The following is a 5,126-nucleotide window of genomic DNA, read 5'->3' on the forward strand; positions in this document are numbered from 1 at the left end:
TATTCCTTTCTATTCCTATAAGGACAAGAAGGGAATGTCTTGGGCCTCAAATTCACTGGACTGTAAAAACAGATCTAAGTGTGGCTCAAGCAGTTGAGTAAGTGATAGAGAGGTAGAAATGATCCAAGGGCAGCCAAAGTTTGGTTGCAATATTGTTAGACTGGAGGTGAACCAAGGTTTAAAAAATGTCATCATACCTTTTTTTTTTTTTTGAACAGAGTGTGTGGTTGCTGTGAGTTATGTCCTTACCCTGAAATCAGAAGTTACTGTGCAATTCACTAGGGAAGCCCCACCAGGGGCATTGATCTGGTCATACCCATTTGGGCTGACTTTTCCTCCAAAGCCTTCTTGATACACTATTGTTTCAAGAGTGAGAGATGCAAGGTATGCTGTGAAAGTATTTTGACATAATTACTGTTTATATTCTTGCAGTTCCACTTCATTGGATATTTATTCAACTTCCCTCATCATTGTCTGAAAGTATTTTTCTACAGGCAAGAAGGAATAATGGTGAGTACCATCATTATTACATTTGTTATCATAATCATGATGATGCAAACATATAGTCTCTTCTCCAGTGTGTTTTTCTTTAATACTAATTTACACGTATGTGTTAAAAGATAAACCAAGGCATATTAAACATTTTAAGCATTTATTTGAGCAACACTCAATCTGAATCAGGCAGCATCAAACTGCAAGTAGTCAGGAATGTTCCATTGACAGAATCTAGAGGAAACACTTTTAGAGAGAAGAGGTGGAAGCAAAGCAAGAAAATTATTTGGCTATATAGCTTATGCAGTTACATTACTTGGGAAAGTGTAATTGGCTTGTGATTGGCTTGTGATTGATTTGTCCTTACGTTTGTGATCAGCTTGTCATTGGTCATTAGGATTGTCCTTAGGTTTCCATTTCTTAACCTTGAGGCATTTACAGGTTTTGGTTTGGGATTGCCTACATAGGCTGCTAAGATATTAGAATCACCTGAGTCTAATGGCCTCCTGGTTTAATGAATTTCACATATATGATATACGAATTGGAGAATGAGGTCAGTGTATTGGGGAAGTTGTGTGTAAGTTGTGTGAAGTCTACTCTTGGATTGTATTTTAAATTTTGGTCAAACAGATTTCTGTGGAAGTGCCTGTCTTCAGGGACATGTATTTCAAAAGAGGAAGTAAGCATGACTCCAGGGTAAAAGGTCACAAAGGTTGGAACGACTGAGATTCTTTGGCAAATGCCCATGGAAATTTACCCATTTTAGTATAACTTCTTATTAGGATTTTAATTAGTTCTGTTTAGGGCATTGGTTTCAAACTTTCATTGGTTTTGAGTATTCTGCTGTTAATGCTATTTTTCCCTACAGACCCTATTATTTTTAGTGTACAATTTTTGCAAAATGCAAAGTTGTTCAGGAACACATAATGGTGTTATTGTAAATGCCTCTATTTGTTGCTTGAACATAAAAGATGAAAATAAAAACCAAGAGTTCACAGTTTTGGTTTGTTTTACAACATTGGTCATTGATTTGAGTGCATAAATCTGCTTAATCCAATTTGTTTATAGATCCAAGTAAAATTATGGGCCATAGACCACTTTATCAACATCTGTTTACATCTTTCAGTGTCAATTGAATTAAAAACATAGCACTAATTTGTGTCAATGACTACAATCTTTTACTGATATTTGCTACCTTCTAGATGGTCACTATGCTAAGTGTGTTGCATGATCATCTCATTTGTTCTCACAACAGATTTAGGAGGATGATATTATTACTCCTATTTTATAGATGAGAAAATAAACTTTTAAGAAAATTAAGTAAGTAGGGGCGCCTGGGTGGCTCAGTTGGTTAAGTGTCCCACTTCTGCTCAGGTCATGATCTCATGGTTTGTGAGTTTGAGCCCTGCACCAGGCTCTGTGCTGACAGCTCAGAGCCTGGAACCTGCTTTGGATTCTGTGTCTCCCTCTCTCTCTGCCCCTCCCCTGCTCATGCTTTGTCTCTCTCTGTCTCTCAATAATAAATAAATGTTAATTTTTTTTTTAAAGAAAAGTAAGTAGCTCAGGTAACACAGCTGTATGTGTGTGTATTCAAGACTGCTCAGGAACAAGAGAGCAGGATTATTGAACTCAAGATAGGGTAAAAATGGCAGTGACTACAGATTTTCTCCAATGAGGTAATGTCCTTCAGAAACCCATCCTTTACTGTTCTGTTTGTTTGTTTTTTGTTTTGTTTTCTGAGAGAGTGTGCAAGTGAGGAGAGGGGCACAGGAAAAGAGACTCTGAACCCCATCGGGAGGTGTGGGGCTCAATCCCACGACTCTGAGATCATGACCTGAACTGAAATCAAGAGTCAGACACTCAACTCCTCAACCAACTGAGCCACCCAGTTGCCCCTATTGTTCTTTTTTAAGTGAATACTTCCTCTCTTTGGGCACAAATGCAATTCCTACCACTATTAAGAGTCTGCACCACTTTGCTTACCTTTCTAAGGTACAGGAAAATTATCTTTTCTTAGTCCTTTTAAGTACTTTGAGGTTGATTGGACTACAAATTTGAAACACTATTTCCTGTTACCTTAGGCACTCTGCTCACAAAACAAATGTTGAAACCCTGCATGGGGAAAACAATCTTCCCAAAGCCACATTTCACTGTGAGTTCCAAATTTACATCTGTCACTGGCCTGTGTGGGAAAGGAAATTTGCCTTAACAGGTTTGTTCCCTAGTTTACAGTGTGAATGAATACAACTCAGATTATCCAATCCCTTGATGGAAGAAAATGGGTCCACTGGGCTAAACTGAGTTGATAACAGTTGCCCTTCTTACCTAATCGGTGCCTTTATATCTTCCAGTTCTTGACATTTGCCTATCTGTACACACTTCTAACTAGAGATAAGAATACAAAGCATTGGCACTGACTTTTGGAATAATTTTTCTGAACTTAATAGTGTACATACTCTCAATATGTGTGAGGCTAAAGCAATTGTAGCCTTTCTGTGTTAGACTGCATCGTCAGATTTACCTACAGCCTTCCAATCTATTTCTGCTACAATCTAGATTCTGTTCTCCCCTACCTTCTGTCCACAGGTTGTTTCAAACCAGAGAGAGAGCAAACAATATCTCCCCTGGAATCATTGGCACCAGTCCTGTCTGTAGAGAATACAGCTTGGCCCTTCCTTCCTCAGTATCTTCTAGACTTGAAGACTGATTTTCTCTTCTTTGTTTTAGCAGCTTTCTGGCCTCAATCCTTTATCTGCTTAACTCTGTATTTGTTGAATGAATGAACAAGTGCACATACTACCAGCTCAGTCCAGTCTCCCAAATCTGCCCATAAAGTGAATCAAGGGGCATTATTTTTAGCCACGTAAGAAAAATGTTTTAATAAAATATTTCTAGACAATCAAATTTAAAGTAATCTAACATCTACTACATATTATTCTGTCTTATTGTGAGTACAGTGCATTCATATTTCAAGGTAGATGAATCATAAGATAATTTAAAGCAGTTTAGCCATGAAAATCCCTGCAGCATGTGAAGAACTAAGATTAAATTTAAGGCAATAATAATTCCTTGTCAGAAGAAAATGAATATATTCATCAAGGTACTTATTTGAAAAGTAATTGAGTTACCGTTTCTATTCACATTACCATCTGAACATTGTAAAACTAAATTTAAAACTATGGGATTGTAATATGGTTTTTTGAAAAATCTATTTTAATTGTCAGACTTGAATATAAGACTCTGCATCTAAAATAAGTTATTTTTTCAGAAGTAGGAGAGCACTAAATTATATTTATGGGAACATAATATCATTTTTTGGTTGTTAAATAGAGTTCCTATAACTTGTCATAAAATTTTAACTAGAAAATTCTAAGAATGAGGTTTTTTTCAATATTTACTTCAAAACAAACTTGAAAACATAAGTTTCTTGAGCCACAAATCTAGATATGCAAAAATTGTATTTTTTGTCTATATGCGATTTGAACTGACTGAACTATCTTGAGACCCAAATCCATCCAATTTAGAAATTCAGGAGTCAAATCATGGTTTTCTTAGTGAATTCTGGGATTGTGTCTTTCTCATTCAGGGTTTTTATTTTCTACTTGGAGGTCAGGGATGGGCCTTATGGTACACACAGATTGGGGAGGTTAGAGATAGCAATCTTGTCTTCAGTCAGGATTCATCCTTACTGTCACTCCCTTTTCATAAAAATAATGTTGTTCATCTACGTTATCTGTGTCAGACATGATGCTCCTGAGTATATAAGGCCAGAAAAATGTACTGACCCTCTCTTTGTTGTAGTAAATCAGGGAATCTAAGAGCCTTGATCCATGGTAATAGAAGTGGGAATCTGGAAAAAAGTCAAGTGAAGGATTTCCACAGAGAGAACTCACTGTTGGATGCATGAAATGAAAAAATGAATGAATAAAGAATGAACAAATAAATGTGTAAATAAGTGAATATTTTCATTGAGGCCTAGGAGGCTGTTTGCTCCTCTTTTCACATGATACAACCACTCTAAGTTGATTGCTTTTTCTCTTCTCTGCTGTCAGAGGACTTGCTGCTTGCCTTCTGTACCACGATTATTATCTGTGCTGTCCTTGCGATTGGTCTCCTTTACACTTCCTGTTTTTTTCTTCTTTGGTATTTCCTCTGGCTCTTGTCCTCTTTCCTGTGTCTCAGCTTTCCTGAGAAAAGGTTAATGCTTCATTGCCATTTTCAGCGAGAGCAATCAGGCACTGCTGGCCCCAGCATACGGTGCACTGTTGTGTTCTTTGGCTCCTCTGCTGCTTCCGTGCTAGAGAAGCCTGTCATTGTAACTGCTCCCATTCCAGGGCTCGAGAGGAGGCTTGCCAGAAAACAGATATTGTACTTATTGTCCTAGATTGAAAACATAAAGTGAAATCAGAATCTGGGTGTAGGTCTGCTTCATCATGCCTGTAGATTGCATGGACAAAAACCCACAGGACCTAGGCTGAAAAAAGAAAGAAACCAAAGAAAAGCAGCATCAAAAAAATGTTTGACATTATTGATCAATAGAGCAGTCCAGTTTAACTTTGGTGGTAGCCCGTGCCAACACTGCTCTGTGTCCCAAGTATACAGAGGGCTCTAGACTTTTGTTTTTCCTTGGTGTT

General features: G+C 37.5%; 1 long non-coding RNA gene across 1 annotated transcript; it reads left to right on the top strand.

Annotated features, from left to right (window-relative positions):
• The first annotated feature begins 427 nt into the window (after positions 1–427).
• Positions 428–3,403, top strand: LOC121012767 (uncharacterized). Its single transcript, XR_005782289.1, has 2 exons — positions 428–510; positions 3,079–3,403. It is a non-coding gene; the product is annotated as an uncharacterized LOC121012767 (long non-coding RNA).
• Positions 3,404–5,126: the final 1,723 nt, after the last annotated feature.

The sequence above is a fragment of the Herpailurus yagouaroundi genome, unplaced genomic scaffold, assembly GCF_014898765.1.
Source record: "Herpailurus yagouaroundi ecotype Mexico unplaced genomic scaffold, PumYag 29, whole genome shotgun sequence".
Classification (NCBI taxonomy): domain Eukaryota; kingdom Metazoa; phylum Chordata; class Mammalia; order Carnivora; family Felidae; genus Herpailurus; species Herpailurus yagouaroundi.